The sequence below is a fragment of the Schistocerca americana genome, chromosome 4 (assembly GCF_021461395.2).
Source record: "Schistocerca americana isolate TAMUIC-IGC-003095 chromosome 4, iqSchAmer2.1, whole genome shotgun sequence".
NCBI classification, from domain to species: domain Eukaryota; kingdom Metazoa; phylum Arthropoda; class Insecta; order Orthoptera; family Acrididae; genus Schistocerca; species Schistocerca americana.
Genome location: NC_060122.1, coordinates 620,536,921 through 620,552,376, shown reverse-complemented (window position 1 = coordinate 620,552,376; position 15,456 = coordinate 620,536,921). Strand labels below are relative to the sequence as shown.

At 38.4% G+C, this 15,456-nt stretch overlaps 1 protein-coding gene and 1 long non-coding RNA gene across 5 annotated transcripts in view; one reads left to right on the top strand and one right to left on the bottom strand.

The window, feature by feature from the left end:
• Positions 1–13,851, bottom strand: part of LOC124614023 (endoribonuclease Dicer-like) — a 444,738-nt gene extending 430,887 nt beyond the window's left edge. For 2 of the 4 annotated variants that reach the window (XM_047142837.1, XM_047142840.1), the window contains exon 1: positions 13,745–13,851. The gene's annotated coding sequence lies outside the window, so the exon portion shown is untranslated. Of the gene's footprint in view, positions 1–7,901; positions 8,067–8,720; positions 8,839–13,744 lie in introns of those variants that run through there. The other 2 variants (XM_047142839.1, XM_047142838.1) reach the window with 2 other exon arrangements.
• On the top strand, positions 8,962–10,228 carry LOC124614024. Its single transcript, XR_006979681.1, has 3 exons — positions 8,962–9,394; positions 9,559–9,670; positions 9,786–10,228. It is a non-coding gene; the product is annotated as an uncharacterized LOC124614024 (long non-coding RNA).
• Positions 13,852–15,456: the final 1,605 nt, after the last annotated feature.

Genomic DNA, 15,456 nt, shown 5'->3' with positions numbered 1-15,456 from the left:
TCTGTTGGAGAAATAGTCTGGTTAGTCAGAATTTTTTCATTGATTCTTGTGAAAAACCTTGTATCAAACAGCTGTTTTTCTACTATCAATCCATTATTACATGCATGTAGTTTTGGTGACCCAATGGCAGCCATGTTAAGGCTGTATGCAAACCACCAGATAAACATGTATACATAGTTGGTCTGCATTGTGCAGGTCCCAGCAGTTTTTTTATTAGATTCTGTGAATGTCTCCTTCAGTTCCATGTGGATGCCTCTGACATAAAAGTATTATGATAATTTTATTAAATGCTTTCTTGCTGTGTTGACCTATATCAATGGTGACACAAGAAAATTTTTACTGGATCGGGATTTGAACCCATGTCTCCTGCTCTCAAGGCAGTTGCACTGACTACTTCACTACCCAGACACAGTGCCCATCACGACTATGTGGATTACCTCAGCAAGTCTCCCATCTGACCCAAAATTCCACATGTCACTACTACTGCAGTAGTACCCTCGCGACAGCAGTCTATCTCACTCGCCATATCCATGAGATATTCCTACAAATGGCTCTGAGTTTATGAGTGCATCTGAACTGAAGAAAGCTCCCCGATGCCAAGCTAGGCTATGTATAGATACAATTGTATGCATGGTGACTGTTCTTTCGGCTGTCTGAAAGAATGGATACCATGCATATAATTGTAGAAATATAACTAGCTGTCTTATGACTGAGGTGTCCATGTCAGTCTGAAGAAGTCCGTGGAATCTAGTAAAAATCTGGTGGCACCTGCATAATGCAGACCAACTATGTGATATATTTATCTGGTGGTTTATGTATAGCCTTAAGATTAATGGGATGCCGAAACTAGTTGCATATTGTAAAGGATTTATAAAAAGAAAAACAGCTGTTTGGTACAACATGTTTCACAAGAATTTGAAGCCAGCTGCAGTCCTATATCCCACCTCTGATGGATTCACAAAAAGAAGAAAAAATCATTCATTGCCCTAATAATTTCTCCGAAAATATTACCCATTACATGGAATGACCAGATGCTGCATTCAGATCAAGAATTTTGGAGACCTATGAAGGACCAATGCCTGGTAAGTGCTAGATCAAAATATGACCTCTTCCAACACCTCTTCATTTTCTACCTTGTTTCCATTGTTCGTCACCTAACTCTGAATTACTGTCATGGCTGCTATATAATCCAGATAAAGGCCCAACTCAGCATTGTAGCTGGTTATTTTCTGTAGAAGAGGGCAAAAGGAAGGCAGAAGTCCTAAATTTTGCATTTAAGAACTCGTTCACAAAGGGTGATCATAAAAAACTTGATATTGCCCATCACACAGACTGGCATGTGATTGATCTTGAACGTAGCATCAGAGCTCACTCCCCAGTATTTACACGAATTATGTGACTTGTGTGCACAGATGTGGTGCCAACTCCCTCCAGTGACCTATCAAGGCTTTGTTGATTCCATGCAAAAATGCATTGTCACTGTTATCTGTGCTGAAGATAGACATACCGGCTATTAGGTAGGTGGTCAAAATGTTCTGGTTAATCAATGTGTGTAGCTGTACTTAGTCAAGGATAGACTGTAGCCATTCATCGAGTTGATCACTCATTTTCATTTCTTTACGAGAATATAACACTGTTTCAATCTGTAGGAACAGGAAACAGTTCGTTAGAGAAATCCCACAAGCTATATGGTGGGGTCAGTCTGGCCCCTAACTTACCTGCTCTAAACACAACCACTTGGTTTTACAGTTCAGAGTGCAAAATATGCAGACCTACAGCACTACAATTTTACAAGCATTCAACCCAACCATAAACAAAATTCCCTGGCATCTGTATTACCCCACCACACTGGTCATGGGTTAGATAGGCTACGCCTGATGACTTGGCAGACATTTGTAAAAGAAAGAAATGAAGGTAGTTAAGTGAGGTGATGGAAAAAAAGAGGCAAGTGAAAGTAAACAGTAAGTATTACTGAAGTAAAGATGTACTTGAAAATTGCATAAAGGAAGTAAATTTTGTGAATTAATTGGAATATATTTCAAAATCTTGCAGCGTACAGAAACAACTAACTTTCAGTTTATTTAAATAATATTACTATTTGCCTAAATAAACACTTGCATAATATTGTACATACATTTTCAATAAAAATGATTTGGTTGCCAGCAGCTTTTCAAGACGTAATGTATCTTATACAAATTCATCCCACCAAATACAGTAATAAATTGTAAAGCAAAAGAGTTAAAGTGATTGTTTCAATAGTTTTCTGTAACGTGATCGGAATAATGGTGTTAACCCATTCTACAGAGATTCTGGAAGTGCTTCTTAGTATTTCAGCAGGTTATATGATTCATGTTTTATGTACTTTTAAATTATTCATAATTTAAGTGAACACACTGAAAACAGAAAAAAATATAATAATTCAATTAAAAATTAATAAAATAAATACAAGCAGGACCATGAAACAAAAATTAAGACTGAATTTCCATGTACAATGTACAATTATAAGCCTAAAAGCTAGCAGGACCATGAAACAAAAAATAAAGATTGAATTTCCATGTACAATGTACAATTATATATGTATAGAAAAGTACTTTTATTTTTTAAAATAAATGCAAAATAAAATAGTGTGCAAGGATTAAATAATTATGGGTAAATCACCAGAAAATGTTAAGCAAACAACAGTATATGTTTTAGTCACTTTTGACGACTAATTAGTAATGCATTTCAGACATTTCCCATCACCAGAATATCTGTCCAGAAACATCACAAAATATGTATGACACGTTAAGCATACTTAGATTCATAGGCAAATAAGTTAACATACAAGAGGAAAAAACTTTACTTCAGAGTATCATGCCAAGTGTTATCTATCATAACTTTGGAGCTCTCAACTCACAGCATTCTGCCATCACATAATTAGCTGTTATAACATACCACTAACTGACTTGGTTGTAGAAGTGCCGAGTTCATTTGTCATTTTGACAGATAATTAACAAAAATCAACTGAAAAACCATAAAAACAGTACATCATGCTAAATGATTTTTTATTCCTTTAGGAAAACTAATAATCACACTTGAGAGTGCAAAGATCACATTGGAACAAAAGTACAGTATTAATACAGGTGGTATGGGCAAGAGACGGAGGGAAGGGGAGGGACAAGGGGGAAGTGGTGAGAGGCTTCCAAATTAATCTCAGCTTATGTAAATGAGAACCAGCAATCTCTGCTATTAATAAACTTAAAGTAGGGAATAGAGACTTACTGTAAGTCTACTAGGTATTGCGCATACACATAATAAGTTGAAGGTGAAATTTCTTTAAAGTGCATAAACAGGTTATTAAATTATTCCAGCACTTAGGTAAGAAACACAATACATTCAATATTATGTTATTCGAGTGTGGAGAAGCCATCAGCCTCTGTCAAACAGTAGTAAGTCACATATTTAGATTTTTTTTGTTTGTTTTCATAGTTTAATTCTTAAGTTAGAAATGGTAGGACAGATAGGTTGTGTGTTAGACACAAGAGGAGCTGGCTGCAGTTCATGATCGGCTGAAGGTGCTTTTAACTACAGTCAGCTGTCTTCAGGCTGCTGCATTCAAGTGTAATGGTGACGGAGAAACTGGTGCATTGCTTGGAACAGCTAAGGTATCATTTGATTCACCATAGGCTCTGCTGTCGAGGCGCCTTCTAGTGTATCTGATGTGGTGGGTCTGCCCTGACCATAGGGTGAGTGGCGGTCGGTAATACATTTGCATCACCTGAGGAAAAGGGTCAACGCTGAGACAGTTGGGGGGGGGGGGGGGGGGGGGGGAATGGATTGCACATGGTAAAGTGAGCATTCATGATCAAGGAAAGATGTAAGCAGAACATGGATTAAAGGGTAGGTGGAAGAAGGATTGGGGCATGGAGGTGTACAAAATAAGAGCAGAAGAGAGGAATATCTTTGTTTGATTGTGGAACTACACTCCAGAAAATACCGTCTATATGTTTTGATGGCTATCAATGTCAACACTAATCTGTAAATTTGGATATCATCTTATAATGATTGGTATTGGCAGTCATTTGGTGTAGTATGATGGTCTTTGTGACACTAGTCTGCCCTGTGATTTTGGAATCAGCTGAAGGCATGTTTCCTTCTACACTTGTTTTGATGTGTGTGTGTGTGTGTGTGTGTGTGTGTGTGTGTGTGTGTGTTTATATATATATATATATATATATATATATATATGACTTCGTCTTATGCTGCTGTGTAAGGCGGGTGACCTTGAGTGGGACTTAGCCGCTGAGCGAGGCAGCCAGGCAACACGGGCCCTAGATTTACTAGGCCCGTGTTGCTGGAAAATCAAACTGCTGATTGCGCAACTGGCACTGATAAGGCGCGCTGGCGCTGTGCGCACCTGGTGGGGGACAGGAAGTACATCCTGTTCTCAGGCAGCAGCATGCTCAGTCGACTCGAAGCAGCTGCACGCAGCACACAGCCATGCCGTACCGTCGCAGAAGATACAGGAGGAGCAGACTTCCAGTCTACAAGACAGTGGATACTTTTAGTTTTGTGCCGAATAATGTTTCTCAAGAGGAGCTACTGACTGGTCCAATCACATTTGTTGGCTGCAAGATTAATTTTTCATGTACCACTACTGAACTTGTTCCTGGTAATTCATGGTTAACACTTGCTGTAGTACGAGGTAGTGATAAAGCACTACAAGGATTGGAATCTTACTATGACAGAGACATTATAGCCTATCGCACCTTTTCTATTGGTGTACAGGGTGATAGGAACTATGGAACTGGTGTGGTATATATGCCTTATGACATGTAGTCCGTAGTCTTGTCATAATGCTGTGACATAATCTCTTCTGGTTTTGTATTTATTACGACTCAAAACCACCCCCTGCCCCTTGTCACCACCATTTAGTTACTATTTATTTTACTTATACCCTTGACGATACCTCCTCACCTTCCCATTGCTTTTGCACAATCCAACCCCCCAGCCCCAAACAAACATTCTGTATACGAAATTAGATCAAATCTGTTGAAGAAATCATCAGCCAAGCCATGAGGACAAAGACACAGCATGGCGTCTGACAAACATACTCTCAGGCTCAGTGTACCAGGGATTTATAATATTCCTTGTGAGTATGGTATCAGTTATGTGGGACAGCCTATGCAAACTACTGCTAATTGCTGTGTTGATCATCACCTCAAGCATGAAAAAATGAAAATCAGTAGTTTCCGAGAACTGTTTAGTGAGTAATGCAAGATAGCCTTTAAGCACATGAGGATTGGCCCATATTTTTAGCTGTTGGGTCTCTGTAATTACGGAAGCAGCTGAAATTAGACTATGATCACAACACTACACACACTGGCTATGTAATTATCAGTTTATTTATTTGCTATTTTCTAATATAAGAACAGACCACATGAGGCAGTATATATGAATATAACACAATATTTTCACACAATTTCATATTAATCAGCATAATTAAGTAATGCATGTAAGCATGCACTTCGGAAAGAAAAATTACAGAGAAAAACTTCACATAGTTCACCACCTACTACAAGTGACGGCACTGCAAGCTATGCCGGACAGCTTGCAAAAATGTGACCTACGGATGCAGAGGGTGTTGCTTTAGCATATGCTCTCTCCATGATGTAAATTAGCAAACTGCACTGTGTCCACTGGGCTAAGTGTGAACCTCATTAATTTTATGACAGTCAGACTTGGTCCCTGACAATAGTGATGGGAGGCAGTAATCAAAAGCATGTGATTCTATTCAGATTTGACGTGGAATCTTATGAGAGAACTTTTTATCAATGTGAATAAGATTATTGTGTAAAAGCGATAGTTTGACATCTTACAGAAGACTCCTCATTTTCCTTGAGTTTTACACTCTCATGTCAATATACTAACCCCCTAATTTTATTTGGTGTTAATAAGAAGTGTGAATTTAGGATTATTTGTTAAATTAAATACTTGCATAGACTGTTTCTCTGCCTTGGATTCAGAACAGAAATTTACATTCTGGTGCAAAATCAGAATTTTATCTGTGATGGATGGTGCTGATCTCCATGACTGTTCCTTTATTTAACACCCTGTAGTCTAACAGGTTGCTGGCAGGCATCAGACAGAAAACTGGGAACCCCAGATATTAAATAAATGTAACTACTTTTGAAACAGTGATTTACTGCCATATGGAGTTCTACTCCACAGACAGCCACTGCCAATGGGTCTGAAGATAACCACATAAGTGGTTGAAACCAATGCCCACAAATAAATTCAAATTGTGATCGAGAATGATTTAAAGTAAATTATCCAAAATAAATATAAAGTAAAAGAGTATCTCATTAGCCTCCTCTCCTATAATTAATCATAATGTTTGGACTCAAGGATGCATGTACTGGATAACAGTGTAGAAACACAATTCACGTTTCCGTCGCACTTCACCTAGTGTAGACCGGGAACTGTCTGCTAGACCTGCCCGATGTGAACTGACTGGGCCCGGCCCGTGCTGCCGGAGTTGTTGTTGTTTTGCCGGCAGAGGTCGCGTCCGAATTCTCACGTGCCCTCTGGTGGACGGGACTCTACTTGCAGCAACTACCGTCCGTGACGCGCCGTGCCAATGTACGCCTCCCGCGATCTTTCTGATGGCTACAGCAAACAGTAATGTTCATATTAAACAGATATTTAACTTTACAGTTATATGAACAGCTGATGGTGCTCCCTAAAAATTATAAAATAGTTTGTATGAACTATTAGAGGAAACAACAATTGAGTAAAAAAACTAATTCTAGCTTTCTGTACTCGTAGTTCCTTCCTCTGGGAAGATGAATACATTTGGGAAGACTGGGGATGAGGGGAGTGTCGCTCAGACCACAAGTTGAGAGAAATCCACCTGTATTGAACACTGATGCAATTCATTCTGGAGTACCACTTGAATTTTTGGGATCCCCACCAGGTCAGTTTAAGGAAGAAACCAAGCAGTTCAGAAGTGGGCTTCTAGATTTCTTACTGGTAGGCTCAATCAACATGCTAGTATTATGGAGAAGCTTCATGAACTCAAATGGGAAAACCTTGGGCAAACATGTTATTTACATGGAACACTATTGAGAAAATTTAGAGAAATGTCATACAAGGTACCCATCACCACATACTGTATTGTAGCTAGCAGACTAGGCCCTTTGTTTGTAATACAGAATATGGAAAAGAACTTTGAGTGAATGTCCAATACATTAAAACATATGGTATCACTCTGAAACTTTGTGATTTATTTCAAATGTTTTGTCACACATTTCACTGTAATGATAAATTTTGATTACCAGTGACCTACATCTGTAACAGTCTCACGATTTGGAGATGTGAGTATTGTGTAGACCTATTAATCTATTAATAATTCCTCATTCAGCATTGTTTATCACAATGCCATATGAACATAACCCAGATTCTGAAAAAGTAGATAACGTATAGGAAGATGCAGTTCAAGCATAACACTGACATATAGTTCTTTGTTTACATAACAACGACCAAAATTGAAGCATAACACATACATTGCCAGGAGCACAATATTGGGCCCCCCCTGGAAATCTATAGACCTCTCTATGATGATGTCTGACGCCTAGGTTAGTTGAAGGGTGATAATTTCGGTAGTTGTTGAACTCGTAAAGTTTGAGTGCGGGATAATTGTTGTGGTGACAAAAGGACATATGGCATTGCCTAATATTTACGTTTGCTTTATATTTGAAGGTACCATATTTATCGCAACTCTCGCAATAAAACCTAAAAGAACAAGGTAAAATCGGAAAATATAGTTAATGAATAAGCATTCAAAAATATTTTGATACATATTATGAACAATATCATACATAAACTGCACAAAATGCAAGGAATATGTATGTAACTTTTACATATATTTGGTCCGCTTTTCCGCATTTGCCACAGCTGCAACCGGGTTAGTCTGTCACCGCATTCGCACTCGAACCAGGTTTTTACATTTAACTCCCATAAGTTAAGCTCCATTCAATAATCTGGACTTATTTGACGTTCCAAAATGACAGCTGTGTGCAGATCTACATGTAATGGCTTTTTAAACAACAGGTGAGCGACGTCGATATGCAACACCGACTCAATAACTCAAAGGACCTTGGAGACGGTGTTGCACTATGTCAATAGAGCTCATTACACTTCTTGTCACCAGGCGGCACTGCTACACACGTTCTGTCTCCATGATGACGTCATGAGCTTCAACCAATCAGCAGACCCAATTCCTTGGTGTCCCCTAGACGCAAGTACTATAGACCTCGGGCTACGTTACACATCACTGTCCACACTGACAAGTTTACAGGGATAACTTCTTCCTGTAATTATTACAGAATCAAACAAATTACGACGATTTTATGCAGTAATAAAACTAAGTCGCTGGGATGCGCAAGGAAGTCAAAGATGTATATTTAAATCAGTTTCACTGAAGTAAACTGATACTGTATTGACAGCGCTAATTCTAATAACAAACATTACGTTTATTAGCTTCTTTAAAGATAGCACTACTCTTCAACGAAATGGAAGTTGTTGCCCAACAGAATTCTTTGATCCAGTCTTAAATTTCTACACAATTACATAGCAATTATGCTCCGGTAGGTAGCGGAATACATCTTACTCATGTAAAGTATTTGACTCCTTTTTAAACTGATGAAACTCGCAAAACTAAGTGACAAGAAATATCTTACCTTCTAGCAAACGCCTGATAAGACAGGTGTAGACTACGCTTAAATCAACTTCGCACCTCGTTACCTTCGCTCACTCCAAGGAACATGCTCTACATGTAACCTGAATCACTAACTTAGCTACTACAGGGTAAGAACCGAACAGTGTCGCCAACTACGCGTTATGATGGTTTCACTTTATAACGCAATCTCTACTTCCATTAAGTTAGTTTATTTCGATATAATTGTGGGTAGATCTTACATATGCTCACTTTGTTAGAAATATACCTGTATTAATCCCGTTAACAACAATGTACGTACCGGTATTGACGTGATACATTGACAAAGGAAGGTCTAGGAATTAATTATAAACAAAGTCTCACAGCGCACGTCTCAGGCAGCTGTGACGTCACCCGCACGCGTCATAACAAACCGAGCTCTGAGTTTCTCGCGGCGTCTCAAATCACAAGTACTATTTGCTGTGTTGTGCTTCGGATCGAGTGAACGTTATCGTTTTCGACTGTGCCAAATAAGCACTGATCAGAATGCCACGGAGGTGTTGCATTCCAAATTGCAGAGGCAATTACGGCAATGGGCCTAAAGTTTCCGTGTTTTATTTTCCGTCTGATGAATCTCTAAGGCGGGAATGGATCTCGGCTGTTCACAAGCAAGACTGGGTGCCTAGTAAACATTCAGTTGTAAGTATCGTTGTGTCTGTTAACTACTACAATACCATTACATAAATCGTAACGCATAATAGCTTTTATTACGAAGTATATTACGACTGGAAGCAATACACAATCTCGACCATCTTAACTGTAGTTTTCACATCTGTAACAATCAACTGTACGCTTCTTTTAAGGTTTGTGAGCAGCATTTCAACTAACAAGATACATTAAGCAGTACAAGTATGTACGACCCAAGAACTGGCAAACTGTTAACAGTACCATTTGATCGTCGACGCTTAAGAAAATGTAGGTTAAAGAACCAAATGTTAGGCAGAGGCCTACATTTGTGAATTATAATGTAATAAGGAGAAAGCTAGTTGTGTAGTTGCATGTCGTTTGATGTTAAGCTTTTCTTTTTCAGGTTCTATACCTACAAAGTTACCGGATGCCCTTGATATTTGTCCAATATGCCGACGTCATCCCGAGAGGACCCCGAAAGTCGCAGGGAGCTACTAGAAAACTGCCCTTCGAGAAAGTGTAGAAACGCAAGAGAACTTGATAGAAACGATTTCTGTCTGTAATTTCGAGTAGCTGAAACGCAAAATAAGTGACTGTGATAAGCATTGGGACGGGATTGTAGTTAACAAATTAGACAGTGAGTGCTTATTGTTAATCAACCACAATCCTAACCCAAGAGTTGTCTGCTAATGTGTTATAAACAGTGATTTATCTCTAAGTGTTTTTATTAACGATGTGGAATTGAAATGTGTTGGGAAGATGAAATTTTCCAAAACAGTCTGCAACACACGAGATGTGAGTGAAAATTTATTTGGTGTAGCCTATAATAAATATGAGGTTCCTGTTGATAAAGCTCTATTGTTCATTAAAGTTAATTTGCAGAATTTTGTAGAGAAGTTGCCAGAAAAAGATCCTGCAATACATTTTTTTAAGGAACAGGTTTCAGGTTTCATTCCTGAAATGTAAAAGTTCATCTCAGTTTAGTTATTATGCAGACACTTTAATATGGGGTCAAACACTATAAGCCCAAGGTGGATGTACGTTTCTGAGAAGCACTGGCATTATTTCTATGTCAAATCCAGATACTGTCCAGGCTTTGTAGTAAGTTTTTAACTAGTCCAGTCACTGAACAACAAAGTGATCAGGTATGAGTTATATCGCACAGAAAGCTGGAACATTAGCATCCAGGACAAAACAGTTCTTCTGTTAACTGATGAACAGTGCTTAGGTTTTTATGATACAAAGTTTAGATTCGCCTTCCAAGGGTGAGGTATACATCCTCCCAGTTAAAACAATTCAGGCTGGTATATTTTTCTCATACATAAAAAAGTAATTCTTAAATTAGAGGCAGCTGGATTCGAGGTGTTTGGGTTAGTGGTAGACAATAATTCAATTAATAGAAAAAGCAATATATATCTATAGTACTCTGTCAGAAGTACAGAAAGTATTGTCACACTGCACAAACTTCTGCAGTTCACACACTGTACTAGTTTGTGGATACAGTTCCTTTTACGGTGCATCTGTAACAACTGGTTCAATGAAAAGGAGCAGATTCTGTGTTTTCCTGATTTCAATGAGAGCATGGAGGGAGGTGTTGCATCAGTCACAGCACTAAAAGAGCTACACATGATAGAAAAAGATGATTTATTACAATACAGAAATTCTCAACTTAAAAATCTGTTTCCAAATGAAATTGAAAAGCAAAATGTTAAACTGGTGCTTTGTATCTTTAATGATATGACAGTTGTTGCTTTGCAGAAACTAGGTTCGAAGAAAGAAATTCAAAATTGGGTAACATTTATAAAAATAATAAATCTTTGGTGGTGTATTGTGAATTTGAAAACATTACTTAAGGGTCAGAGGCTAAGAAATGTTTTCCATGAACCTGTCACTACTAATGCCCATCACATATTTGATTTTTTAAGTAGCTTTGTGTCTTGGTTAGATTTAGGGCTTGGGTTGCATGATAGTAGGAAACATTCTAAAGACACACATTTTGCTCTAAAGCATAGAACAGCTGCTTTGATTGATTTCAGTAGCTACTGGCTGTCTGATAAAAACAGGTCCTATTTGCTCCTTGGGAAAGTACAGACTGACAGTTTGGAAGATTGGTTCAGTAAAAACCACTAATGCAGTGCGGGAAATTACCACATTTCTCTTGGGCAGGATTTTGAAAACTTCAGGCTCGCAACATGTTTTCCCTTATAGTACAGACTAAAGCAATTGGCGATGTGGTTATTAAGGTGTCAGATATTTTTGAAACAACTTTTGAAATCCAGGGGTTGAGATACCACAGTCAGCCATACGACATTCTATTTCATTTACCAGATGTATTAAATGTGGTATTAGGGTTTAGCCAACCTAGGTGGTACTGGCGGAGTCTTTTGTTGGTAAGTAATTTTTGTTTTGGTTTTATTGTAAGGCAATTGTGATGTTTTGTGTATTGTATATTTATGATAATTCGGTTGTTTTAATTGATGTAGTGAATAGGGGGTATTTCTGGTTTTGAGTTGTTAGTTTTGGTTCCAATTTTCAGAGTTGTAGCTGCTCGTTTTTTTTTTTTTTTTTTTTTTTTTTTTTTTGTATGGATAGCTGCTGTTGAGATATATAGGTCAAGGAAAATGTCCGATTCCCCTCCTTGCGGTTGTAGGTGTTGGTGTTTTGGTATCGGTATCTGCAGTGGAGCCACACACGCTAAGGGAAATGTCCGATTCCTGTGGTTTTGCTGCTGTAGCGGAATTGTGCAATTTAATATTTTTGAATATTATTTGTTTTTGGTTACTCCGGTGTTCTTTTATTGTTGTATGTTTAGCTTGTCCACGCCCTAAACCCTAATTTTCCGCGGTTGTCCCGTTGGTTTCATTTTATTTCTAGAGTGAGTCATTACTGTGTCATTTTCATTTTTGTTCGCATTTTTTGGCATGTGTAATAGTGATGTTTACTGTGTTGTTTTATTAGAAGGGCAGCAATAGTTATAAAAATAAGAATTAACGTCACTGTTATCTTCATGTAGATATCTCCCTTCCACTGAAGAACACTTTAATTAGTGTTTCTTTATATCGAACAAATTTTAAGCTGACGTTCCTCAACCTCGTTCGTGCTGTACCAGATGGGTCTTTGCTTTCAGAAAGACGACTTTTTGTACAGTCCAAACACTCAAGTTGTTGCTTTAATTAAGTCTTGAGTTGTGTGGAGATACTTTTTTTGTCTTGATTGTCTAACTGAAAACAATGATTTAGAATTCAATACCGTTTTCCCAAGTTCTGACCACTAGGAGTCTACAAGTGAAGTAAGATAGTAAAATATTGTTTGTAGATACTGACCCCACAGAACTACGCTAATGCCTGCATGAAATAGTATTTGGTTAGTGGTGGGATTCTACGTCCGCAGAGTCGTTTTAACTAACTCCCACTGATAACTAATAACTCCCACTGATGCGGGATATTCTGAATCATTTCATATATTGTTAACTTTCCTAGGGCGGATGTCAAGTTCTCGTTCTTTCTGCTGGAGCGCATACCTCAACGCAGCCGAACTGAATCTTTCGCTTACAAACATGTTTTAGCTTCGACATTGCCAAGTAGTAATGAGAATTTCTGTAAAGTCTCTCTGGCTTTCAGTGTAGTTGTGGAAAGGGGGGGGGGGGGGGGGCGTCATTGAGTGATATGAGTCGCACACAGTCTTTGTACGCATCATACTTCTGTGTCTGTGCTACAAGAACGTTCACATCAAAACATATAAAACACGTACTGATATTAAGAAATGAGCAGTAACGCCAAATATAGGCAGCCCCTTTAAACTTACGCTAGTTCACAACCCGTCTAGTTTCGCCTTGATATGTTTAGCAGCGCTAAAGTTCTCAAATGAAAATAGCTAAGCATATTAGTCCAATAAAATGTAAACTTACGAAAACAAAATCATAACCGACGTAGTCATGCTAAAAGATTATACTCAATGCATTGTGCTGTTAAACGAAGTTCTTACCAGCAGTATCGTTTGTATTGGCGAGGGGCTATATGCAGTGAATGAGTGGTTCAGCCCACACACCTTGCAACGTTACTTTTCTTTATCTCTCAAGTTATTGAATAACTATATTCTCTACAATTACATTTGAAAAACCTGCACGTAGTTAATACATGGTGATAAAAGCTTAAGAACCAAATCTCAGCTTGTGGCGACGTTGAGAACACATTTAGTCTTTGCTGTAACTCATCATTGTCATTAAACAAAGATTAACGCCGCCTTGTTTCATTTACTTAATTTATATTTCACTCGCTCAGGCAGGGACCGACAAATAATTCTTTAACTTAAATTATAAAAATTAAAGTGTAGTGCGATCAGAAAGTATTTCATGTCACCCACCTTATCTGCAGCGTTTCATTTCTTGTTTACTTTACGCTTACACAGTTTTCACTACACCAGCTATACACAAACCACAACATCGTGTATTTTCTTCAAGCAGCTGATGCCCACGCATGCGCAGAATAACTGTGGGTACAACGTGGTAGAAGTTTCTTGCGCATGCGCACTGTGTAGGTGTAGCAGTTCAAAAATGGCTCTGAGCACTATGGGACTCAACTGCTGAGGTCATTAGTCCCCTAGAACTTAGAACTAGTTAAACTTAACTAACCTAAGGACATCACAAACATCCATGCCCGAGGCAGGATTCGAACCTGCGACCGTAGCGGTCTAGGTGTAGCAGTGACAGCCGAAGTTCATAGCGTTTTGCCGTCATGTACTCCTACGGCTGTTCTTTTTCCTACAGTGAAATTACGACACTTTTTTTATTCTCAGTTTACACTTTTTCCTCGGTATCTGCCCCATCCTCTCCGCAAGAGAATATCTGTGACATACTCGGTGTGGTTTAAGGCACAAGGGGCTCGTCACATGGATGCCAGAAGACCCAAGTGCAAAATTTGTATACAAGGTGTACCACAATTAGCAGCGAGAATTGACACGGGTGAACGTATGCGACAATAAATGCAAAAACGTTCAGTAAAGCTGGTGTTCCAAACCAACTGTTAGCGACATAAATGTGGATGTATGGCGAGCCATCAAATGTTGCCTTAGGATTCTATAAAGAATAGAGTTCCCACGTATTAACAGCTTCAAACTTCAGATTATTTTGCAAATGAGTTAATGTTTTAAATAGTAAGCGAGGAAAAGTTTAGAAAATGTCCCACTCTATGCTTTAAGTTTGCTGGGTTGTAGTTGTGATGGTAGCAGCATACTGTTTCTGAAGTACTTGTGCAGCGTTTTCTGCCTCTTGAAATGTCCTGAAACAAGTTTTTTTTATTTTTTTAAACCTGGGATTTAATAATGTCACAAGCATAATGTGATAAATGGTTTCACTCTTTCATTGACCAATTTAATCGAGGAATCCAGAACACTTCGCCCTTCATTAGTTGTTAAGGTGTTTTACAAGTCTGAAAACTTTGCAGCAATACGACAGCTTCCATTACACAATAGCTGAAAGTCTTCCATTACCACCGGAAAGTTTCGATTCGGTTAGTAAGGTCTATATTTACAACTTGCTAAAAACTATGGGCTCTGAAGTAACAATGTTTTGAGAAAGCGCATTATAGACACACCTATGTTCAAATGTGTGGCTTATTTGTAATAATGAACAAGGAAATATACTACACCTATTGTAACACAATTACTCAGTTACTTGTTGCGGTTGGCGGTGTCCGTATACAGAATACAAATGACCCAACGGTTTCAGATTTCTATCGACAAAACTGTGGAGGGGGTTGGGGGCAGGGAGGGGATGTGTGAAACTGCCAAGAAACACCTTACAAGTTACGCGGATTTCACTTACACCGACATGTACCGATCACAAGAATGAAACGAAGCTCCGCCTCGCATTAACAAGTTAAAGAAAGAAACATTTTAAAAATGTTTGTTACGTCGGCATAGATTCTTCGTTGTGATGACCTGCAGTTTTTGTTACTTTTAGTACGGGTTAAACTAATTTTTCGTCTATAATAAAGTGGCAAGTCAATGGAAAATTCGTGTTGCTTTTCCATATTCCGTTGTAACGCTGAAAAAATTTCATTTTGTAAGGACTTTTC